This window comes from Cyanistes caeruleus, chromosome 3 (genome assembly GCF_971803275.1).
Source record: "Cyanistes caeruleus chromosome 3, bCyaCae1.hap1.1, whole genome shotgun sequence".
Taxonomy (NCBI): Eukaryota; Metazoa; Chordata; class Aves; order Passeriformes; family Paridae; genus Cyanistes; species Cyanistes caeruleus.
The window spans coordinates 116,255,314-116,282,422 of record NC_141703.1 but is presented as its reverse complement, the minus strand read 5'-3'; the positions used below and the strand labels follow the sequence as shown (position 1 = coordinate 116,282,422).

The 27,109-nt window shown below is 37.2% G+C and overlaps 1 pseudogene across 1 annotated transcript in view; it reads left to right on the top strand.

Moving 5' to 3' along the window:
- The first annotated feature begins 18,781 nt into the window (after positions 1–18,781).
- Positions 18,782–27,109, top strand: part of LOC147654493 (receptor expression-enhancing protein 3-like) — a 174,669-nt pseudogene continuing 166,341 nt past the window's right edge. Inside the window, exon 1 of the transcript XR_015285287.1 lies at positions 18,782–18,893. The product of XR_015285287.1 is annotated as a receptor expression-enhancing protein 3-like (transcript). The remainder of the gene's footprint in view (positions 18,894–27,109) is intronic.

The following is a 27,109-nucleotide window of genomic DNA, read 5'->3' as shown; positions in this document are numbered from 1 at the left end:
TCCACAAACATCCCACAAAATCTCCTCAAAATCCAACAAAATTCCAGGAAAAATCCCACAACATTCCCGAAATCTTCTCAAAACACGACCAAATTCTAAAAAAAAATCCCACCAAATCTCCACAAATTCCCACAAAATACATGAAAAATCCCTCAAGATCCCTAAATCGCCTCAATATCCCACAAAATTCCACAAAAATCACACAAAACCTCCACAAGTTTCCACAAAATCTAAGAAAAATTCCTCAAAATACTTCAACTCTCCTCAAAACCACACAAAGTCCTTGAAAAGGCCCACCAAATTCCACAAAAATCCCACCAAATTCCCTACATCTTCTCAAAACTCTACAAATTTCAACAAAAATCCCACCAAATCTCCACAAATTCTTACAAAATACATGAAAAATCACAGATAATTCCTCAATTCTCTGCAGAATCTCACAAAATTCCAGAAAAGACCCTCAAAGTTCCACCAACATCCCACAAAATGTCCACAAATGTCCACAAAATCCAAGAAAAATCCCACAGATTTCGCTAATTATCTCCACAAATTCCCACAAAATCTAAAACAAATTCCTCAAAATTCTTCAAGTCTCCTCAGAATCCCACACAATTCCAGAAAAATCCCCACAAAATTACAGACAAGTCCCACAAAATTCCCTAAATCATTTCAAAACCCTACCAATTCACAGGAATGTCCCACAAAATCTCCACCGATTCCCAGAACATCCCACAAAAATCCCACAAAAATCCCTAAATCTTCTGAAAACTCGACCAAATTCCAGAAACGCCCCATAAAATCACCACAGTTTCCCACAAAATTCAAGAAAAACAACACAAAACTCCCTAAATCTTTTCAAAATACTACAAAATTCCTGAAAAGCCCTACCAAATTCCAGAAATATCCCACAAAATGACCTAAATCATTCCAAAACTCTACCAAATTCCACAAAAATCCCACCAAATCTCCACAAATTCTTACAAAATACATGAAAAATCACAGATAATTCCTCAATTCTCTGCAGAATCTCACAAAATTCCAGAAAAGACCCTCAAAGTTCCACCAACATCCCACAAAATGTCCACAAATGTCCACAAAATCCAAGAAAAATCCCACAAAATTCCCTAATTCTTCTAAAACACGACCAAATTCTAGAAAAATATCCCACCAAATCTCCACAAATTCCCACAAAATACATGAAAAATCCCTCAAGATCCCTAAATCGCCTCAATATCCCACAAAATTCCACAAAAATCACACAAAACCTCCACAAGTTTCCACAAAATCTAAGAAAAATTCCTCAAAATACTTCAACTCTCCTCAAAACCACACAAAGTCCTTGAAAAGGCCCACCAAATTCCACAAAAATCCCACCAAATTCCCTACATCTTCTCAAAACTCTACAAATTTCAACAAAAATCCCACCAAATCTCCACAAATTCTTACAAAATACATGAAAAATCACAGATAATTCCTCAATTCTCTGCCGAATCTCACAAAATTCCAGAAAAGACCCTCAAAGTTCCACCAACATCCCACAAAATGTCCACAAATGTCCACAAAATCCAAGAAAAATCCCACAAAATTCCCTAATTCTTCTAAAACACGACCAAATTCTAGAAAAATATCCCACCAAATCTCCACAAATTCCCACAAAATACATGAAAAATCCCTCAAGATCCCTAAATCGCCTCAATATCCCACAAAATTCCACAAAAATCACACAAAACCTCCACAAGTTTCCACAAAATCTGAGAAAAATTCCTCAAAATACTTCAACTCTCCTCAAAACCACACAAAGTCCTTGAAAAGGCCCACCAAATTCCACAAAAATCCCACAGAATCTACACAAATTCCCACAAAATCTAAAACAAATTCCTCAACATTCTTCAAGTCTCCTCAGAATCCCACACAATTCCAGAAATCCCCCACAAAATTACAGACAAGTCCCACAAAATTCCCTAAATCATTTCAAAACCCTACCAATTCACAGGAATGTCCCACAAAATCTCCACCGATTCCCAGAACATCCCACAAAAATCCCACAAAAATCCCTAAATCTTCTGAAAACTTGACCAAATTCCAGAAACGCCCCATAAAATCACCACAGTTTCTCACAATCTTCAAGAAAAACAACACAAAATTCCCTAAATCTTTTCAAAATACTACAAAATTCTTGAAAAGCCCCACCAAATTCCAGAAATGTCCCACAAAATGACCTAAATCATTCCAAAACTCTACCAAATTCCACAAAAATCCCAGCAAATCTCCACAAATTCTTACAAAATACATGAAAAATCACAGATCATTCCTCAATTCTCTGCAGAATCTCACAAAATTCCAGAAAAGACCCTCAAAGTTCCACCAACATCCCACAAAATGTCCACAAATGTCCACAAAATCCAAGAAAAATCCCACAAAATTCCCTAATTCTTCTAAAACACGACCAAATTCTAGAAAAATATCCCACCAAATCTCCACAAATTCCCACAAAATACATGAAAAATCCCTCAAGATCCCAAAATCGCCTCAATATCCCACAAAATTCCACAAAAATCACACAAAACCTCCACAAGTTTCCACAAAATCTAAGAAAAATTCCTCAAAATACTTCAACTCTCCTCAAAACCACACAAAGTCCTTGAAAAGGCCCACCAAATTCCACAAAAATCCCACAGAATCTACACAAATTCCCACAAAATCTAAAACAAATTCCTCAACATTCTTCAAGTCTCCTCAGAATCCCACACAATTCCAGAAAAACCCCCACAAAATTCCAGACAAGTCCCACAAAATTCCCTAAATCATTTCAAAACCCTACCAATTCACAGGAATGTCCCACAAAATCTCCACCGATTCCCAGAACATCCCACAAAAATCCCACAAAAATCCCTAAATCTTCTGAAAACTCGACCAAATTCCAGAAACGCCCCATAAAATCAGCACAGTTTCCCACAAAATTCAAGAAAAACACCACAAAATTCCCTAAATCTTTTCAAAATACTACAAAATTCCTGAAAAGCCCTACCAAATTCCAGAAATATCCCACAAAATGACCTAAATCATTCCAAAACTCTACCAAATTCCACAAAAATCCCACCAAATCTCCACAAATTCTTACAAAATACATGAAAAATCACAGATAATTCCTCAATTCTCTGCCGAATCTCACAAAATTCCAGAAAAGACCCTCAAAGTTCCACCAACATCCCACAAAATGTCCACAAATGTCCACAAAATCCAAGAAAAATCCCACAAAATTCCCTAATTCTTCTAAAACACGACCAAATTCTAGAAAAATATCCCACCAAATCTCCACAAATTCCCACAAAATACATGAAAAATCCCTCAAGATCCCTAAATCGCCTCAATATCCCACAAAATTCCACAAAAATCACACAAAACCTCCACAAGTTTCCACAAAATCTAAGAAAAATTCCTCAAAATACTTCAACTCTCCTCAAAACCACACAAAGTCCTTGAAAAGGCCCACCAAATTCCACAAAAATCCCACCAAATTCCCTACATCTTCTCAAAACTCTACAAATTTCAACAAAAATCCCACCAAATCTCCACAAATTCTTACAAAATACATGAAAAATCACAGATAATTCCTCAATTCTCTGCCGAATCTCACAAAATTCCAGAAAAGACCCTCAAAGTTCCACCAACATCCCACAAAATGTCCACAAATGTCCACAAAATCCAAGAAAAATCCCACAGATTTCCCTAATTCTTCTAAAACACGACCAAATTCTAGAAAAATATCCCACAGAATCTCCACAAATTCCCACAAAATCTAAAACAAATTCCTCAACATTCTTCAAGTCTCCTCAGAATCCCACACAATTCCAGAAAAATCCCCACAAAATTACAGACAAGTCCCACAAAATTCCCTAAATCATTTCAAAACCCTACCAATTCACAGGAATGTCCCACAAAATCTCCACCAATTCCCAGAACATCCCACAAAAATCCCACAAAAATCCCTAAATCTTCTGAAAACTTGACCAAATTCCAGAAACGCCCCATAAAATCACCACAGTTTCCCACAAAATTCAAGAAAAACACCACAAAATTCCCTAAATCTTTTCAAAATACTACAAAATTCTTGAAAAGCCCCACCAAAGTCCAGAAATATCCCACAAAATGACCTAAATCATTCCAAAACTCTACCAAATTCCACAAAAATCCCACCAAATCTCCACAAATTCTTACAAAATACATGAAAAATCACAGATAATTCCTCAATTCTCTGCAAAATCTCACAAAATTCCAGAAAAGACCCTCAAAATTCCACAAACATCCCACAAAATCTCCTCAAAATACAAAATAATTCCAGGAAAAATCCCAAACATTCCCGAAATCTTCTCAAAACACGACCAAATTCTAAAAAAAAATCCCACCAAATCTCCACAAATTCCCACAAAATACATGAAAAATCCCTCAAGATCCCTAAATCGCCTCACTATCCCACAAAATTCCACAAAAATCACACAAAACCTCCACAAGTTCCCACAAAATCTAAGGAAAATTACTCAAAATACTTCAACTCTCCTCAAAACCACACAAAGTCCTTGAAAAGGCCCACCAAATTCCACAAAAATCCCACAGAATCTAAACAAATTCCCACAAAATCTAAAACAAATTCCTCAACATTCTTCAAGTCTCCTCAGAATCCCACACAATTCCAGAAAAATCCCCACAAAATTCCAGACAAGTCCCACAAAATTCCCTAAATCATTTCAAAACCCTACCAATTCACAGGAATGTCCCACAAAATCTCCACCGATTCCCAGAACATCCCACAAAAATCCCACAAAAATCCCTAAATCTTCTGAAAACTCGACCAAATTCCAGAAACGCCCCATAAAATCACCACAGTTTCCCACAAAATTCAAGAAAAACAACACAAAACTCCCTAAATCTTTTCAAAATACTACAAAATTCCTGAAAAGCCCTACCAAATTCCAGAAATATCCCACAAAATGACCTAAATCATTCCAAAACTCTACCAAATTCCACAAAAATCCCACCAAATCTCCACAAATTCTTACAAAATACATGAAAAATCACAGATAATTCCTCAATTCTCTGCCGAATCTCACAAAATTCCAGAAAAGACCCTCAAAGTTCCACCAACATCCCACAAAATGTCCACAAATGTCCACAAAATCCAAGAAAAATCCCACAAAATTCCCTAATTCTTCTAAAACACGACCAAATTCTAGAAAAATATCCCACCAAATCTCCACAAATTCCCACAAAATACATGAAAAATCCCTCAAGATCCCTAAATCGCCTCAATATCCCACAAAATTCCACAAAAATCACACAAAACCTCCACAAGTTTCCACAAAATCTAAGAAAAATTCCTCAAAATACTTCAACTCTCCTCAAAACCACACAAAGTCCTTGAAAAGGCCCACCAAATTCCACAAAAATCCCACCAAATTCCCTACATCTTCTCAAAACTCTACAAATTTCAACAAAAATCCCACCAAATCTCCACAAATTCTTACAAAATACATGAAAAATCACAGATAATTCCTCAATTCTCTGCCGAATCTCACAAAATTCCAGAAAAGACCCTCAAAGTTCCACCAACATCCCACAAAATGTCCACAAATGTCCACAAAATCCAAGAAAAATCCCACAAAATTCCCTAATTCTTCTAAAACACGACCAAATTCTAGAAAAATATCCCACCAAATCTCCACAAATTCCCACAAAATACATGAAAAATCCCTCAAGATCCCTAAATCGCCTCAATATCCCACAAAATTCCACAAAAATCACACAAAACCTCCACAAGTTTCCACAAAATCTAAGAAAAATTCCTCAAAATACTTCAACTCTCCTCAAAACCACACAAAGTCCTTGAAAAGGCCCACCAAATTCCACAAAAATCCCACCAAATTCCCTACATCTTCTCAAAACTCTACAAATTTCAACAAAAATCCCACCAAATCTCCACAAATTCTTACAAAATACATGAAAAATCACAGATAATTCCTCAATTCTCTGCCGAATCTCACAAAATTCCAGAAAAGACCCTCAAAGTTCCACCAACATCCCACAAAATGTCCACAAATGTCCACAAAATCCAAGAAAAATCCCACAGATTTCCCTAATTCTTCTAAAACACGACCAAATTCTAGAAAAATATCCCACAGAATCTCCACAAATTCCCACAAAATCTAAAACAAATTCCTCAACATTCTTCAAGTCTCCTCAGAATCCCACACAATTCCAGAAAAATCCCCACAAAATTACAGACAAGTCCCACAAAATTCCCTAAATCATTTCAAAACCCTACCAATTCACAGGAATGTCCCACAAAATCTCCACCAATTCCCAGAACATCCCACAAAAATCCCACAAAAATCCCTAAATCTTCTGAAAACTTGACCAAATTCCAGAAACGCCCCATAAAATCACCACAGTTTCCCACAAAATTCAAGAAAAACAACACAAAATTCCCTAAATCTTTTCAAAATACTACAAAATTCTTGAAAAGCCCCACCAAAGTCCAGAAATATCCCACAAAATGACCTAAATCATTCCAAAACTCTACCAAATTCCACAAAAATCCCACCAAATCTCCACAAATTCTTACAAAATACATGAAAAATCACAGATAATTCCTCAATTCTCTGCAAAATCTCACAAAATTCCAGAAAAGACCCTCAAAATTCCACAAACATCCCACAAAATCTCCTCAAAATACAAAATAATTCCAGGAAAAATCCCAAACATTCCCGAAATCTTCTCAAAACACGACCAAATTCTAAAAAAAAATCCCACCAAATCTCCACAAATTCCCACAAAATACATGAAAAATCCCTCAAGATCCCTAAATCGCCTCACTATCCCACAAAATTCCACAAAAATCACACAAAACCTCCACAAGTTCCCACAAAATCTAAGGAAAATTACTCAAAATACTTCAACTCTCCTCAAAACCACACAAAGTCCTTGAAAAGGCCCACCAAATTCCACAAAAATCCCACAGAATCTAAACAAATTCCCACAAAATCTAAAACAAATTCCTCAACATTCTTCAAGTCTCCTCAGAATCCCACACAATTCCAGAAAAATCCCCACAAAATTCCAGACAAGTCCCACAAAATTCCCTAAATCATTTCAAAACCCTACCAATTCACAGGAATGTCCCACAAAATCTCCACCGATTCCCAGAACATCCCACAAAAATCCCACAAAAATCCCTAAATCTTCTGAAAACTCGACCAAATTCCAGAAACGCCCCATAAAATCACCACAGTTTCCCACAAAATTCAAGAAAAACAACACAAAACTCCCTAAATCTTTTCAAAATACTACAAAATTCCTGAAAAGCCCTACCAAATTCCAGAAATATCCCACAAAATGACCTAAATCATTCCAAAACTCTACCAAATTCCACAAAAATCCCACCAAATCTCCACAAATTCTTACAAAATACATGAAAAATCACAGATAATTCCTCAATTCTCTGCCGAATCTCACAAAATTCCAGAAAAGACCCTCAAAGTTCCACCAACATCCCACAAAATGTCCACAAATGTCCACAAAATCCAAGAAAAATCCCACAAAATTCCCTAATTCTTCTAAAACACGACCAAATTCTAGAAAAATATCCCACCAAATCTCCACAAATTCCCACAAAATACATGAAAAATCCCTCAAGATCCCTAAATCGCCTCAATATCCCACAAAATTCCACAAAAATCACACAAAACCTCCACAAGTTTCCACAAAATCTAAGAAAAATTCCTCAAAATACTTCAACTCTCCTCAAAACCACACAAAGTCCTTGAAAAGGCCCACCAAATTCCACAAAAATCCCACCAAATTCCCTACATCTTCTCAAAACTCTACAAATTTCAACAAAAATCCCACCAAATCTCCACAAATTCTTACAAAATACATGAAAAATCACAGATAATTCCTCAATTCTCTGCCGAATCTCACAAAATTCCAGAAAAGACCCTCAAAGTTCCACCAACATCCCACAAAATGTCCACAAATGTCCACAAAATCCAAGAAAAATCCCACAAAATTCCCTAATTCTTCTAAAACACGACCAAATTCTAGAAAAATATCCCACCAAATCTCCACAAATTCCCACAAAATACATGAAAAATCCCTCAAGATCCCTAAATCGCCTCAATATCCCACAAAATTCCACAAAAATCACACAAAACCTCCACAAGTTTCCACAAAATCTGAGAAAAATTCCTCAAAATACTTCAACTCTCCTCAAAACCACACAAAGTCCTTGAAAAGGCCCACCAAATTCCACAAAAATCCCACAGAATCTACACAAATTCCCACAAAATCTAAAACAAATTCCTCAACATTCTTCAAGTCTCCTCAGAATCCCACACAATTCCAGAAATCCCCCACAAAATTACAGACAAGTCCCACAAAATTCCCTAAATCATTTCAAAACCCTACCAATTCACAGGAATGTCCCACAAAATCTCCACCGATTCCCAGAACATCCCACAAAAATCCCACAAAAATCCCTAAATCTTCTGAAAACTTGACCAAATTCCAGAAACGCCCCATAAAATCACCACAGTTTCTCACAATCTTCAAGAAAAACAACACAAAATTCCCTAAATCTTTTCAAAATACTACAAAATTCTTGAAAAGCCCCACCAAATTCCAGAAATGTCCCACAAAATGACCTAAATCATTCCAAAACTCTACCAAATTCCACAAAAATCCCAGCAAATCTCCACAAATTCTTACAAAATACATGAAAAATCACAGATAATTCCTCAATTCTCTGCAGAATCTCACAAAATTCCAGAAAAGACCCTCAAAGTTCCACCAACATCCCACAAAATGTCCACAAATGTCCACAAAATCCAAGAAAAATCCCACAAAATTCCCTAATTCTTCTAAAACACGACCAAATTCTAGAAAAATATCCCACCAAATCTCCACAAATTCCCACAAAATACATGAAAAATCCCTCAAGATCCCAAAATCGCCTCAATATCCCACAAAATTCCACAAAAATCACACAAAACCTCCACAAGTTTCCACAAAATCTAAGAAAAATTCCTCAAAATACTTCAACTCTCCTCAAAACCACACAAAGTCCTTGAAAAGGCCCACCAAATTCCAGAAAAATCCCACAGAATCTCCACAAATTCCCACAAAATCTAAAACAAATTCCTCAACATTCTTCAAGTCTCCTCAGAATCCCACACAATTCCAGAAATCCCCCACAAAATTCCAGACAAGTCCCACAAAATTCCCTAAATCATTTCAAAACCCTACCAATTCACAGGAATGTCCCACAAAATCTCCACCGATTCCCAGAACATCCCACAAAAATCCCAAAAAATCCATAAATCTTCTGAAAACTCGACCAAATTCCAGAAACGCCCCATAAAATCACCACAGTTTCCCACAAAATTCAAGAAAAACAACACAAAACTCCCTAAATCTTTTCAAAATACTACAAAATTCCTGAAAAGCCCTACCAAATTCCAGAAATATCCCACAAAATGACCTAAATCATTCCAAAACTCTACCAAATTCCACAAAAATCCCACCAAATCTCCACAAATTCTTACAAAATACATGAAAAATCACAGATAATTCCTCAATTCTCTGCAGAATCTCACAAAATTCCAGAAAAGACCCTCAAAATTCCACAAACATCCCGCAAAATCTCCTCAAAATCCAACAAAATTCCAGGAAAAATCCCAAACATTCCTGAAATCTTCTCAAAACACGACCAAATTCTAAAAAAAAATCCCACCAAATCTCCACAAATTCCCACAAAATACATGAAAAATCCCTCAAGATCCCTAAATCGCCTCACTATCCCACAAAATTCCACAAAAATCACACAAAACCTCCACAAGTTTCCACAAAATCTAAGAAAAATTCCTCAAAATACTTCAACTCTCCTCAAAACCACACAAAGTCCTTGAAAAGGCCCACCAAATTCCACAAAAATCCCACAGAATCTACACAAATTCCCACAAAATCTAAAACAAATTCCTCAACATTCTTCAAGTCTCCTCAGAATCCCACACAATTCCAGAAAAATCCCCACAAAATTCCAGACAAGTCCCACAAAATTCCCTAAATCATTTCAAAACCCTACCAATTCACAGGAATGTCCCACAAAATCTCCACCGATTCCCAGAACATCCCACAAAAATCCCACAAAAATCCCTAAATCTTCTGAAAACTCGACCAAATTCCAGAAACGCCCCATAAAATCACCACAGTTTCCCACAAAATTCAAGAAAAACAACACAAAACTCCCTAAATCTTTTCAAAATACTACAAAATTCCTGAAAAGCCCTACCAAATTCCAGAAATATCCCACAAAATGACCTAAATCATTCCAAAACTCTACCAAATTCCACAAAAATCCCACCAAATCTCCACAAATTCTTACAAAATACATGAAAAATCACAGATAATTCCTCAATTCTCTGCCGAATCTCACAAAATTCCAGAAAAGACCCTCAAAGTTCCACCAACATCCCACAAAATGTCCACAAATGTCCACAAAATCCAAGAAAAATCCCACAAAATTCCCTAATTCTTCTAAAACACGACCAAATTCTAGAAAAATATCCCACCAAATCTCCACAAATTCCCACAAAATACATGAAAAATCCCTCAAGATCCCTAAATCGCCTCACTATCCCACAAAATTCCACAAAAATCACACAAAACCTCCACAAGTTTCCACAAAATCTAAGAAAAATTCCTCAAAATACTTCAACTCTCCTCAAAACCACACAAAGTCCTTGAAAAGGCCCACCAAATTCCACAAAAATCCCACCAAATTCCCTACATCTTCTCAAAACTCTACAAATTTCAACAAAAATCCCACCAAATCTCCACAAATTCTTACAAAATACATGAAAAATCACAGATAATTCCTCAGTTCTCTGCAGAATCTCACAAAATTCCAGAAAAGACCCTCAAAGTTCCACCAACATCCCACAAAATGTCCACAAATGTCCACAAAATCCAAGAAAAATCCCACAAAATTCCCTAATTCTTCTAAAACACGACCAAATTCTAGAAAAATATCCCACCAAATCTCCACAAATTCCCACAAAATACATGAAAAATCCCTCAAGATCCCTAAATCGCCTCACTATCCCACAAAATTCCACAAAAATCACACAAAACCTCCACAAGTTTCCACAAAATCTAAGAAAAATTCCTCAAAATACTTCAACTCTCCTCAAAACCACACAAAGTCCTTGAAAAGGCCCACCAAATTCCACAAAAATCCCACCAAATTCCCTACATCTTCTCAAAACTCTACAAATTTCAACAAAAATCCCACCAAATCTCCACAAATTCTTACAAAATACATGAAAAATCACAGATAATTCCTCAATTCTCTGCCGAATCTCACAAAATTCCAGAAAAGACCCTCAAAGTTCCACCAACATCCCACAAAATGTCCACAAATGTCCACAAAATCCAAGAAAAATCCCACAGATTTCCCTAATTCTTCTAAAACACGACCAAATTCTAGAAAAATATCCCACAGAATCTCCACAAATTCCCACAAAATCTAAAACAAATTCCTCAACATTCTTCAAGTCTCCTCAGAATCCCACACAATTCCAGAAAAATCCCCACAAAATTACAGACAAGTCCCACAAAATTCCCTAAATCATTTCAAAACCCTACCAATTCACAGGAATGTCCCACAAAATCTCCACCAATTCCCAGAACATCCCACAAAAATCCCACAAAAATCCCTAAATCTTCTGAAAACTTGACCAAATTCCAGAAACGCCCCATAAAATCACCACAGTTTCCCACAAAATTCAAGAAAAACAACACAAAATTCCCTAAATCTTTTCAAAATACTACAAAATTCTTGAAAAGCCCCACCAAAGTCCAGAAATATCCCACAAAATGACCTAAATCATTCCAAAACTCTACCAAATTCCACAAAAATCCCACCAAATCTCCACAAATTCCCACAAAATACATGAAAAATCCCTCAAGATCCCTAAATCGCCTCACTATCCCACAAAATTCCACAAAAATCACACAAAACCTCCACAAGTTTCCACAAAATCTAAGAAAAATTCCTCAAAATACTTCAACTCTCCTCAAAACCACACAAAGTCCTTGAAAAGGCCCACCAAATTCCACAAAAATCCCACCAAATTCCCTACATCTTCTCAAAACTCTACAAATTTCAACAAAAATCCCACCAAATCTCCACAAATTCTTACAAAATACATGAAAAATCACAGATAATTCCTCAGTTCTCTGCAGAATCTCACAAAATTCCAGAAAAGACCCTCAAAGTTCCACCAACATCCCACAAAATGTCCACAAATGTCCACAAAATCCAAGAAAAATCCCACAAAATTCCCTAATTCTTCTAAAACACGACCAAATTCTAGAAAAATAGCCCACCAAATCTCCACAAATTCCCACAAAATACATGAAAAATCCCTCAAGATCCCTAAATCGCCTCAATATCCCACAAAATTCCACAAAAATCACACAAAACCTCCACAAGTTTCCACAAAATCTAAGAAAAATTCCTCAAAATACTTCAACTCTCCTCAAAACCACACAAAGTCCTTGAAAAGGCCCACCAAATTCCACAAAAATCCCACCAAATTCCCTACATCTTCTCAAAACTCTACAAATTTCAACAAAAATCCCACCAAATCTCCACAAATTCTTACAAAATACATGAAAAATCACAGATAATTCCTCAATTCTCTGCCGAATCTCACAAAATTCCAGAAAAGACCCTCAAAGTTCCACCAACATCCCACAAAATGTCCACAAATGTCCACAAAATCCAAGAAAAATCCCACAGATTTCCCTAATTCTTCTAAAACACGACCAAATTCTAGAAAAATATCCCACAGAATCTCCACAAATTCCCACAAAATCTAAAACAAATTCCTCAACATTCTTCAAGTCTCCTCAGAATCCCACACAATTCCAGAAAAATCCCCACAAAATTACAGACAAGTCCCACAAAATTCCCTAAATCATTTCAAAACCCTACCAATTCACAGGAATGTCCCACAAAATCTCCACCAATTCCCAGAACATCCCACAAAAATCCCACAAAAATCCCTAAATCTTCTGAAAACTTGACCAAATTCCAGAAACGCCCCATAAAATCACCACAGTTTCCCACAAAATTCAAGAAAAACAACACAAAATTCCCTAAATCTTTTCAAAATACTACAAAATTCTTGAAAAGCCCCACCAAAGTCCAGAAATATCCCACAAAATGACCTAAATCATTCCAAAACTCTACCAAATTCCACAAAAATCCCACCAAATCTCCACAAATTCTTACAAAATACATGAAAAATCACAGATAATTCCTCAATTCTCTGCAAAATCTCACAAAATTCCAGAAAAGACCCTCAAAATTCCACAAACATCCCACAAAATCTCCTCAAAATACAAAATAATTCCAGGAAAAATCCCAAACATTCCCGAAATCTTCTCAAAACACGACCAAATTCTAAAAAAAAATCCCACCAAATCTCCACAAATTCCCACAAAATACATGAAAAATCCCTCAAGATCCCTAAATCGCCTCACTATCCCACAAAATTCCACAAAAATCACACAAAACCTCCACAAGTTTCCACAAAATCTAAGAAAAATTCCTCAAAATACTTCAACTCTCCTCAAAACCACACAAAGTCCTTGAAAAGGCCCACCAAATTCCACAAAAATCCCACAGAATCTAAACAAATTCCCACAAAATCTAAAACAAATTCCTCAACATTCTTCAAGTCTCCTCAGAATCCCACACAATTCCAGAAAAATCCCCACAAAATTACAGACAAGTCCCACAAAATTCCCTAAATCATTTCAAAACCCTACCAATTCACAGGAATGTCCCACAAAATCTCCACCGATTCCCAGAACATCCCACAAAAATCCCACAAAAATCCCTAAATCTTCTGAAAACTCGACCAAATTCCAGAAACGCCCCATAAAATCACCACAGTTTCCCACAAAATTCAAGAAAAACAACACAAAACTCCCTAAATCTTTTCAAAATACTACAAAATTCCTGAAAAGCCCTACCAAATTCCAGAAATATCCCACAAAATGACCTAAATCATTCCAAAACTCTACCAAATTCCACAAAAATCCCACCAAATCTCCACAAATTCTTACAAAATACATGAAAAATCACAGATAATTCCTCAATTCTCTGCCGAATCTCACAAAATTCCAGAAAAGACCCTCAAAGTTCCACCAACATCCCACAAAATGTCCACAAATGTCCACAAAATCCAAGAAAAATCCCACAAAATTCCCTAATTCTTCTAAAACACGACCAAATTCTAGAAAAATATCCCACCAAATCTCCACAAATTCCCACAAAATACATGAAAAATCCCTCAAGATCCCTAAATCGCCTCAATATCCCACAAAATTCCACAAAAATCACACAAAACCTCCACAAGTTTCCACAAAATCTAAGAAAAATTCCTCAAAATACTTCAACTCTCCTCAAAACCACACAAAGTCCTTGAAAAGGCCCACCAAATTCCACAAAAATCCCACCAAATTCCCTACATCTTCTCAAAACTCTACAAATTTCAACAAAAATCCCACCAAATCTCCACAAATTCTTACAAAATACATGAAAAATCACAGATAATTCCTCAATTCTCTGCAGAATCTCACAAAATTCCAGAAAAGACCCTCAAAGTTCCACCAACATCCCACAAAATGTCCACAAATGTCCACAAAATCCAAGAAAAATCCCACAAAATTCCCTAATTCTTCTAAAACACGACCAAATTCTAGAAAAATATCCCACCAAATCTCCACAAATTCCCACAAAATACATGAAAAATCCCTCAAGATCCCGAAATCGCCTCAATATCCCACAAAATTCCACAAAAATCACACAAAACCTCCACAAGTTTCCACAAAATCTAAGAAAAATTCCTCAAAATACTTCAACTCTCCTCAAAACCACACAAAGTCCTTGAAAAGGCCCACCAAATTCCACAAAAATCCCACAGAATCTACACAAATTCCCACAAAATCTAAAACAAATTCCTCAACATTCTTCAAGTCTCCTCAGAATCCCACACAATTCCAGAAAAATCCCCACAAAATTACAGACAAGTCCCACAAAATTCCCTAAATCATTTCAAAACCCTACCAATTCACAGGAATGTCCCACAAAATCTCCACCGATTCCCAGAACATCCCACAAAAATCCCACAAAAATCCCTAAATCTTCTGAAAACTCGACCAAATTCCAGAAACGCCCCATAAAATCACCACAGTTTCCCACAAAATTCAAGAAAAACAACACAAAATTCCCTAAATCTTTTCAAAATACTACAAAATTCTTGAAAAGCCCCACCAAATTCCAGAAATGTCCCACAAAATGACCTAAATCATTCCAAAACTCTACCAAATTTCAACAAAAATCCCAGCAAATCTCCACAAATTCTTACAAAATACATGAAAAATCACAGATAATTCCTCAATTCTCTGCCGAATCTCACAAAATTCCAGAAAAGACCCTCAAAGTTCCACCAACATCCCACAAAATCTCCTCAAAATCCAACAAAATTCCAGGAAAAATCCCACAACATTCCCGAAATCTTCTCAAAACACGACCAAATTCTAAAAAAAAATCCCACCAAATCTCCACAAATTCCCACAAAATACATGAAAAATCCCTCAAGATCCCTAAATCGCCTCAATATCCCACAAAATTCCACAAAAATCACACAAAACCTCCACAAGTTTCCACAAAATCTAAGAAAAATTCCTCAAAATACTTCAACTCTCCTCAAAACCACACAAAGTCCTTGAAAAGGCCCACCAAATTCCACAAAAATCCCACAGAATCTCCACAAATTCCCACAAAATCTAAAACAAATTCCTCAACATTCTTCAAGTCTCCTCAGAATCCCACACAATTCCAGAAAAACCCCCACAAAATTACAGACAAGTCCCACAAAGTTCCCTAAATCATTTCAAAACCCTACCAGTTCACAGGAATGTCCCACAAAATCTCCACCGATTCCCAGAACATCCCACAAAAATCCCACAAAAATCCCTAAATCTTCTGAAATCTTGACCAAATTCCAGAAACGCCCCATAAAATCACCACAGTTTCCCACAAAATTCAAGAAAAACAACACAAAATTCCCTAAATCTTTTCAAAATACTACAAAATTCTTGAAAAGCCCCACCAAAGTCCAGAAATATCCCACAAAATGACCTAAATCATTCCAAAACTCTACCAAATTCCACAAAAATCCCACCAAATCTCCACAAATTCTTACAAAATACATGAAAAATCACAGACAATTCCTCAATTCTCTGCAGAATCTCACAAAATTCCAGAAAAGACCCTCAAAATTCCACAAACATCCCACAAAATCTCCTCAAAATCCAACAAAATTCCAGGAAAAATCCCACAACATTCCCTAAATCTTCTCAAAACATGACCAAATTCTAAAAAAAAATCCCACCAAATCTCCACTAATTCCCACAAAATACATGAAAAATCCCTCAAGATCCCTAAATCGCCTCAATATCCCACAAAATTCCACAAAAATCACACAAAACCTCCACAAGTTTCCACAAAATCTGAAAAAAATTCCCTCCAACTTCTTCAAGTCTCCTCCAAATCCCACAAAATTCAAGAAAAATCCCACAAAATTCCACAAAAATCCCACAAAATTCCATAAATCTTCTCAAAACCCAACCAAATTCCTGCAACATCTCACAAAATCTCCACCAATTTCCACAACATGTAGGGAAAATACCTAAAAATTATTCGTCTCCTCCAAATCCCACAAAAATCCCACCAAATTCCAGAACCATCTCACAAAATATCAACAAATTTCCACTAAATTCAAGAAAACTCTCACAAAGTTCTTGAAAGCCCCTCAAAATTCCAGAAAAATGCCACAAAATTCCCTACATCTTCTAAAAACCCAACCACATTCCTGCAACATCCCACAAAATCTCTGGAAATTTCCACAAAATTCAAGAAGACTCTCTCAAAATACTTGAAAGCCCCTCAAAATTCCCGAAAAATGCCACAAAATTCCCTACATCTTCTCAAAACCCAACCACATTCCTGCAACATCTCACAAAATCTCCACCAATATCCAAAAAATTCAAGAAAAATCCCTCCAAATTCTTCAAGTCTCGTAAAAATCCCAGAAAAATCCCACAAAATTCCAGAAACATCCCACAAAATCTCCTCAATATCACCAAACATTCTGGAAAAGCCCCTCAAAATTACAGAAAAATGCCACAAAATTCCCTAAATCTTCTCAAAACATTACAAAATTCCACAGACATCTCACAAAATCTCCACCAATTTCCAAAAAATTCAAGAAAAATCCCGCAAAATTCTTCAAGTCTCCACCAAATCCCACAAAATTCAAGAGAAATCCTCAAAATTCCACAAAAATCCCACAAAATTCCTTCCATCTTCTCAGAACCCAAACAAACTCCTGCAACATCTCACAAAATCTCCACCAATTTCCAAACAATTCGAGAAAAATCCCTCCAACTTCTTCAAGTCTCCTCCAAATCCCACAAAATTCAAGAGAATTCCTCAAAATTCCACAAAAATCCCACAAAATTCCTGCAACATCTCACAAAATCTCTGGAAATTTCCACAAAATTCAAGAAGACTCTCACAAAATACTTGAAAGCTGCTGAAAATTCCACGAAAATCCCACAAAAATCCCTAAATCTTCTCAAAACCCAACCACATTCCTGCAGCATCTCACAAAATCTCCACCAATATCCAAAAAATTCAAGAAAATTCCCTCCAAATTCTTCAAGTCTCCTCCAAATCCCACAAAATTCAAGACAAATCCTCCAAATCCCACAAAAATCCCACCAAATTCCAGAACCATCTCACAAAATCTCAACAAATTGCCACTAAATTCAAGAAAACACTCGCAAAATTCTTGAAAGCCCTTCAAAATTGCAGAAAAATGCCACAAACTTCCCTAAATCTTCTCAAAACCCAACCAAATTCCTGCAACATCTCACAAAATCTCCACCAATTTCCAAAAAATTCAAGAAAAATCTGGCAAAATTCTTCAAGTCTCCTCCAAATCCCACAAACATGCCACAAACATGCCACAAACATCCCACAAACATCCCACAAAATTCAAGAGAAATCCCACAAAATTCAAAAGAAATCGCCCCAAAATCCACCAAAATCATCCCAAAATCCACCAAAATCATCCCAAAATCCACCAAAATCATTCCGAAATCCACCAAAATCATCCCAAAATCCACCAAAATCCACCCAAAAACATACCAAACTCACCCCAAAATCCATAAAAATCGCCCCAAAATCCACCAAAATCATCCCAAAATCCACCAAAATCATTCCGAAATCCAACAAAATCCACAAAGATCACCCCAAAATGCCCCAAAATCCATCAAAATAACCCCAAAATGCCCCAAAATCCACCAAACCCCCCAAAAATCATCCCAGACTCCATCAAAATCCACCAAAATCTCCCCAAAATCCATCAAAATCATCCCTAAATCCACCAAAATCCACCAAAATTCACAAAAATCATCCCAAAATCCCCCGAAATCCCTCCTAAACCCCCTAAATCTCCCCTAGGACCCCTCCAGGACCCCCCAAATTCCCCCAGGAACTCCCAAATCCCCCCAGGACCCCCCCCGGACCCCCACCTTGAAGGAGGGCAGCCTCAGGGCCCCCCGCAGGCCGGAACCCCCCCCCCCCCAGGCCCAGTCCACGAGGGAGAGGAGGGTGGGGGTGGCTCCTTCGGCCTCGCCCGCTCGGGGGCCTCGTCCCGGGCCCGGCCCGACTGGAAGGGCTGCGGGGAAAACGGGGGGTCAGGGGGGGTCTGGGGGGGCCTGGGGGGATTTGGGGGGATTTGAGGGGGTCCTGGGGGGTGTGGGGGGATTTGGGGGGGATTTGGGGGACCGGGAGGGGTCCTGGAGGGGGTTTGAGGGGTTTGAGGGAGGATTGGGGGGGTTTGAGGGGATTTTGGGGGGATATGGGGGGATTTGAGGAGTCCTGGGGGGGATTTGGGGGGCTTTGAGGGGGATTTGGGGGTCCTGGGGGGGATTTGGACGGGTTTGGAGGGGTTTGGGGGTCCTGAGGGGGGGCCTGGGGGGTATTTGGGACCTACGGGTCACCCCGAGTGTCACCGTTGAAAATGGCCAATTGCAGTGTGAGATTTTGAGAGATGGTTCTGGAATTTGGTGGGATTTTTGTGGGATTTTGAGGATTTCTCTTGAATTTTGTGGGATTTGGAGGAGACTTGAAGAATTTGGAGGGAATTTTCTTGAATTTTTTGGATATTGGCGGAGATTTTGTGAGATGCTGCAGGAATGCGGTTGGGTTTTGAGAAGATTTAGGGATTTTTGTGGGATTTTCGTGGAATTTTCAGCAGCTTTCAAGTATTTTGTGAGAGTCTTCTTGAATTTTGTGGAAATTTCCGGAGATTTTGTGAGATGTTGCAGGAATTTTGTGGGATTTTTGTGGAATTTTGAGGATTTCTCTTGAATTTTGTGGGATTTGGAGGAGACTTGAAGAAGTTGGAGGGATTTTTCCTAAATGTTGTGGAAATGTGTGGAGATTTTGTGAGATGTTGCAGGAATTTGTTTGGATTTTGAGAAGATGTAGGGAATTTTGTGGGATTTTTGTGGAATTTTGAGGATTTCTCTTGAATTTTGTGGGATTTGGAGGAGACTTGAAGAATTTTGCGGGAATTTTTTTAGATTTTGTGGAAATGTGTGGAGATTTTGTGAGATGTCTGTAGAATTTTGTAATGTTTTGAGAAGATGTAGGGAATTTTGTGGCATTTTTCTGGAATTTTGAGGGGCTTTCAAGAACTTTGTGAGAGTTTTTTTGAATTTTTTGGAAATTTGTTGAGATTTTGTGAGATGGTTCTGGAATTTGGTGGGATATTGAGGAAATTCAGTGAATTCTGAGAGATTTTTCTTGAATTTTGTGGAAATTGTTGGAGATTTTGTGGGATGTTGCAGGAATGTGGTTGGGTTCTGAGAAGATTTAGGGAATTGTGTTAGGCTTGTACAGAATTTGGTGGGATTTCTCTTGAATTTTGTGGGATTTCTATTGAATTTTATGGGATGTTTTTGGGATGTTTGTGAGATGTTTGTGGTACTTGGAGGAGACTTGAAGAATTTTGCGGGATTTTTCTTGAAATGTTTGGAAATTGGTGGAGATTTTGTGAGATGTTGCAGGAATTTGTTTGGGTTCTGAGAAGATGGAAGGAATTTTGTTGGATTTTTGTGGAATTTTGAGGATTTCTCTTGAATTTTGTGGGATTTGGAGGAGACTTGAAGAATTTGGAGGGAATTTTCTTAGATTTTGTGGAAATTTGTTGAGATTTTGTGAGATGGTTCTGGAATTTGGTGGGATATTGAGGAAATTCAGTGAATTTTGAGGGATTTTTCTTGAATTTTGTGGAAATTGTTGGAGATTTTGTGGGATGTTGCAGGAATTTGGTAGGGTTTTGAGAAGATTTATGGAATTTTGTGGCATTTTTCTGCAATTTTGTGAGGCATTTCCAGAATGTTTGGTGATATTGAGGTGATTTGGTGGGATGTATCTGGAATTTTGTGGGATTTTTATGGGATTTGTACGAGACTTGAAGAATTTGGAGGGATTTTTCTTGAATTTTGTGGAAATTGGTGGAGATTTTGTGAGATGTCTGTGGAATTTTGTAATATTTTGAGCAGATTTAGGGAATTTTGTGGCATTTTTCTGGAATTTTGGGGGCTTTTCCAGAATGTTTGGTGATATTGAGTAGATTTTGTGGGTTGTTTCTGGAATTTTGTGGGATTTTTCTGGGATTTGTACGAGACTTGAAGAATTTGGAGGTATTTTTCTTGAATTTTTTGGATATTGGTGGAGATTTTGTGAGATGCTGCAGGAATGTGGTTGGGTTTTGAGAAGATGTAGGGAATTTTGTGGCATTTTTCTGGAATTTTGAGGGGCTTTCAAGAACTTTGTGAGCGTTTTCTTGAATTTAGTGGAAATTTGTTGAGATTTTGTGAGATGGTTCTGGAATTTGGTGGGTTTTTTGTGGGATTTTGAGGATTTCTCTTGAATTTTGTGGGATTTGGAGGAAACTTGAAGAATTTGGAGGGAATTTTCCTGAATTTTTTGGATATTGGTGGAGATTTTGTGAGATGCTGCAGGAATGCGGTTGGGTTTTGAGAAGATTTAGGAATTTTTGTGGGATACTCGTGGAATTTTCAGCAGCTTTCAAGTATTTTGTGAGAGTCTTCTTGAATTTTGTGGAAATTTCCGGAGATTTTGTGAGATGTTGCAGGAATTTGGTGGGATTTTTGTGGGATTTTGAGGATTTCTCTTGAATTTTGTGGGATTTGGAGGAGACTTGAAGAAGTTGGAGGGATTTTTCCTAAATGTTGTGGAAATTGGTGGAGATTTTGTGAGATGTTGCAGGAGTTTGTTTGGGTTTTGAGAAGATGGAAGGAATTTTGTTGGATTTTTGTGGAATTTTGAGGATTTCTCTTGAATTTTGTGGGATTTGGAGGAGACTTGAAGAATTTGGAGGGAATTTTCTTAGATTTTGTGGAAATTTGTTGAGATTTTGTGAGATGGTTCTGGAATTTGGTGGGATATTGAGGAAATTCAGTGAATTTGGAGGGATTTTTCTTGAATTTTGTGGAAATTGTTGGAGATTTTGTGGGATGTTGCAGGAATGTGGTTGGGTTCTGAGAAGATTTAGGGAATTGTGTGGGGCTTGTACAGAATTTGGTGGGATTTCTCTTGAATTTTGTGGGATTTCTATTGAATTTTATGGGATGTTTGTGGGATGTTTGTGAGATGTTTGTAGGATGTTTGTGGTATTTGGAGGAGACTTGAAGAATTTTGCGGGATTTTTCTTGAAATGTTTGGAAATTGGTGGAGATTTTGTGAGATGTTGCAGGAATTTGGTTGGGTTTTGAGAAGATGGAAGGAATTTTGTTGGATTTTTGTGGAATTTTGAGGATTTCTCTTGAATTTTGTGGGATTTGGAGGAGACTTGAAGAATTTTGCGGGAATTTTCTTAGATTTTGTGGAAATTTGTTGAGATTTTGTGAGATGGTTCTGGAATTTGGTGGGATATTGAGGAAATTCAGTGAATTTGGAGGGATTTTTCTTGAATTTTGTGGAAATTGTTGGAGATTTTGTGGGATGTTGCAGGAATTTGGTAGGGTTTTGAGAAGGTTTAGGGAATTTTGTGGCATTTTTCTGCAATTTTGTGAGGCTTTTCCAGAATGTTTGGTGATATTGAGGTGATTTGGTGGGATGTTTCTGGAATTTTGCGGGATTTTTCTTGAATTGTTTGGAAATTGTTGGAGATTTTGTGAGATGTTGCAGGAGTTTGTTCGGGTTTTGAGAAGATGTAGGGAATTTTGTGGCATTTTTCTGGAATTTTGAGGGGCTTTCAAGAACTTTGTGAGAGTTTTCTTGAATTTAGTGGCAATTTGTTGAGATTTTGTGAGATGGTTCTGGAATTTGGCGGGATTTTTGTGGGATTTTGAGGATTTGTCTTGAATTTTGTGGGATTTGGAGGAGACTTGAAGAATTTGGAGGGAATTTTCTTGAATTTTTTGGATATTGGCGGAGATTTTGTGAGATGCTGCAGGAATGTGGTTGGGTTTTGAGAAGATTTAGGGATTTTTGTGGGATTTTCGTGGAATTTTCAGCAGCTTTCAAGTATTTTGTGAGAGTCTTCTTGAATTTTGTGGAAATTTCCAGAGATTTTGTGGGATGTTGCAGGAATGTGGTTGGGTTTTGAGAAGATTTAGGGAATTGTGTGGGGCTTGTACAGGATTTTGTGCGATTTCTTTTGAATTTTGTGGGATGTTTGTGGGATGTTTGTGGGATGTTTGTGGTATTTCGAGGAGACTTGAAGAATTTTGCGGGATTTTTCTTGAATTGTTTGGAAATTGGTGGAGATTTTGTGAGATGTTGCAGGAGTTTGTTTGGGTTCTGAGAAGATGGAAGGAATTTTGTGGGATTTTTGTGGAATTTTGAGGATTTCTCTTGAATTTTGTGGGATTTGGAGGAGACTTGAAGAAGTTGGAGGGATTTTTCCTAAATGTTATGGAAATTGGTGGAGATTTTGTGAGATGTTTCAGGAATTTGTTTGGATTTTGAGTAGATGTAGGGAATTTTGTTGGATTTTTGTGGAATTTTGAGGATTTCTCTTGAATTTTGTGGGATTTGGAGGAGACTTGAAGAATTTTGCGGGAATTTTCTTAGATTTTGTGGAAATGTGTGGAGATTTTGTGAGATGTCTGTAGAATTTTGTAATGTCTTGAGAAGATGTAGGGAATTTTGTGGCATTTTTCTGGAATTTTGAGGGGCTTTCAAGAACTTTGTGAGCGTTGTCTTGAATTTAGTGGAAATTTGTTGAGATTTTGTGAGATGGTTCTGGAATTTGGTGGGATATTGAGGAAATTCAGTGAATTTGGAGGGATTTTTCTTGAATTTTGTGGAAATTGTTGGAGATTTTGTGGGATGTTGCAGGAATGTGGTTGGGTTTTGAGAAGATTTAGGGAATTGTGTGGGGCTTGTACAGGATTTTGTGCGATTTCTTTTGAATTTTATGGGATTTCTCTTGAATTTTGTGGGATGTTTGTGGGATGTTTGTGGTATTTGGAGGAGACTTGAAGAATTTTGCGGGATTTTTCTTGAATTGTTTGGAAATTGGTGGAGATTTTGTGAGATGTTGCAGGAATTTGTTTGGGTTCTGAGAAGATGGAAGGAATTTTGTTGGATTTTTGTGGAATTTTGAGGATTTCTCTTGAATTTTGTGGGATTTGGAGGAGACTTGAAGAATTTTGCAGGATTTTTCTTGAATTTTGTGGAAATTGGTGGAGATTTTGTGAGATGTCTGTGGAATTTTGTAATGTTTTGAGCAGATTTAGGGAATTTTGTGGCATTTTTCTGTAATTTTGAGGGGCTTTTCCAGAATGTTTGGTGATATTGAGGAGATTTGGTGGGATGTTTCTGGAATTTTGTGGGATTTTTCTGGGATTTGTACGAGACTTGAAGAATTTTGCGGGATTTTTCTTGAATTTTTTGGCTATTGGTGGAGATTTTGTGAGATGTTGCAGGAGTTTGTTTGGGTTTTGAGAAGATGGAAGGAATTTTGTGGCATTTTTCTGGAATTTTGAGGGGCTTTCAAGAACTTTGTGAGAGTTTTCTTGAATTTAGTGGCAATTTGTTGAGATTTTGTGAGATGGTTCTGGAATTTGGTGGGATTTTTGTGGGATTTGGAGGATTTGTCTTGAATTTTGTGGGATTTGGAGGAGACTTGAAGAATTTGGAGGGAATTTTCTTGAATTTTTTGGATATTGGTGGAGATTTTGTGAGATGCTGCAGGAATGTGGTTGGGTTTTGAGAAGATTTAGGGATTTTTGTGGGATTTTCGTGGAATTTTCAGCAGCTTTCAAGTATTTTGTGAGAGTCTTCTTGAATTTTGTGGAAATTTCCAGAGATTTTGTGAGATGTTGCAGGAATTTGGTGGGATTTTTGTGGAATTTTGAGGATTTCTCTTGAATTTTGTGGGATTTGGAGGAGACTTGAAGAAGTTGGAGGGATTTTTCCTAAATGTTGTGGAAATTGGTGGAGATTTTGTGAGATGTTGCAGGAGTTTGTTTGGGTTTTGAGAAGATGGAAGGAATTTTGTTGGATTTTTGTGGAATTTTGAGGATTTCTCTTGAATTTTGTGGGATTTGGAGGAGACTTGAAGAATTTGGAGGGAATTTTCTTAGATTTTGTGGAAATTTGTTGAGATTTTGTGAGATGGTTCTGGAATTTGGTGGGATATTGAGGAAATTCAGTGAATTTGGAGGGATTTTTCTTGAATTTTGTGGAAATTGTTGGAGATTTTGTGGGATGTTGCAGGAATGTGGTTGGGTTCTGAGAAGATTTAGGGAATTGTGTGGGGCTTGTACAGAATTTGGTGGGATTTCTCTTGAATTTTGTGGGATTTCTATTGAATTTTATGGGATGTTTGTGGGATGTTTGTGAGATGTTTGTAGGATGTTTGTGGTATTTGGAGGAGACTTGAAGAATTTTGCGGGATTTTTCTTGAAATGTTTGGAAATTGGTGGAGATTTTGTGAGATGTTGCAGGAATTTGGTTGGGTTTTGAGAAGATGGAAGGAATTTTGTTGGATTTTTGTGGAATTTTGAGGATTTCTCTTGAATTTTGTGGGATTTGGAGGAGACTTGAAGAATTTGGAGGGAATTTTCTTAGATTTTGTGGAAATTTGTTGAGATTTTGTGAGATGGTTCTGGAATTTGGTGGGATATTGAGGAAATTCAGTGAATTTTGAGGGATTTTTCTTGAATTTTGTGGAAATTGTTGGAGATTTTGTGGGATGTTGCAGGAATTTGGTAGGGTTTTGAGAAGGTTTAGGGAATTTTGTGGCATTTTTCTGCAATTTTGTGAGGCTTTTCCAGAATGTTTGGTGATATTGAGGTGATTTGGTGGGATGTTTCTGGAATTTTGTGGGATTTTTCTGGGATTTGTACGAGACTTGAAGAATTTTGCCAAATTTTTCTTGAATTGTTTGGAAATTGTTGGAGATTTTGTGAGATGTTGCAGGAGTTTGTTTGGGTTTTGAGAAGATGTAGGGAATTTTGTGGCATTTTTCTGGAATTTTGAGGGGCTTTCAAGAACTTTGTGAGAGTTTTCTTGAATTTAGTGGCAATTTGTTGAGATTTTGTGAGATGGTTCTGGAATTTGGTGGGATTTTTGTGGGATTTTGAGGATTTGTCTTGAATTTTGTGGGATTTGGAGGAAACTTGAAGAATTTGGAGGGAATTTTCTTGAATTTTTTGGATATTGGCGGAGATTTTGTGAGATGCTGGAGGAATGTGGTTGGGTTTTGAGAAGATTTAGGGATTTTTGTGGGATTTTCGTGGAATTTTCAGCAGCTTTCAAGTATTTTGTGAGAGTCTTCTTGAATTTTGCGGAGATTTCCAGAGATTTTGTGAGATGTTGCAGGAATGTGGTTGGGTTTTGAGAAGATTTAGGGAATTGTGTGGGGCTTGTACAGGATTTTGTGCGATTTCTTTTGAATTTTGTGGGATGTTTGTGGGATGTTTGTGGGATGTTTGTGGTATTTGGAGGAGACTTGAAGAATTTTGCGGGATTTTTCTTGAATTGTTTGGAAATTGGTGGAGATTTTGTGAGATGTTGCAGGAATTTGTTTGGGTTCTGAGAAGATGGAAGGAATTTTGTTGGATTTTTGTGGAATTTTGAGGATTTCTCTTGAATTTTGTGGGATTTGGAGGAGACTTGAAGAATTTTGCGGGATTTTTCTTGAATTTTGTGGAAATTGGTGGAGATTTTGTGAGATGTCTGTGGAATTTTGTAATGTTTTGAGCAGATTTAGGGAATTTTGTGGCATTTTTCTGTAATTTTGAGGGGCTTTTCCAGAATGTTTGGTGATATTGAGGAGATTTGGTGGGATGTTTCTGGAATTTTGTGGGATTTTTCTGGGATTTGTACGAGACTTGAAGAATTTTGCGGGATTTTTCTTGAATTTTTTGGCTATTGGTGGAGATTTTGTGAGATGTTGCAGGAGTTTGTTTGGGTTTTGAGAAGATGGAAGGAATTTTGTGGCATTTTTCTGGAATTTTGAGGGGCTTTCAAGAACTTTGTGAGAGTTTTCTTGAATTTAGTGGCAATTTGTTGAGATTTTGTGAGATGGTTCTGGAATTTGGTGGGATTTTTGTGGGATTTGGAGGATTTCTCTTGAATTTTGTGGGATTTGGAGGAAACTTGAAGAATTTGGAGGGAATTTTCTTGAATTTTTTGGATATTGGTGGAGATTTTGTGAGATGCTGCAGGAATGCGGTTGGGTTTTGAGAAGATTTAGGGATTTTTGTGGGATTTTCGTGGAATTTTCAGCAGCTTTCAAGTATTTTGTGAGAGTCTTCTTGAATTTTGTGGAAATTTCCAGAGATTTTGTGAGATGTTGCAGGAATTTGGTGGGATTTTTGTGGAATTTTGAGGATTTCTCTTGAATTTTGTGGGATTTGGAGG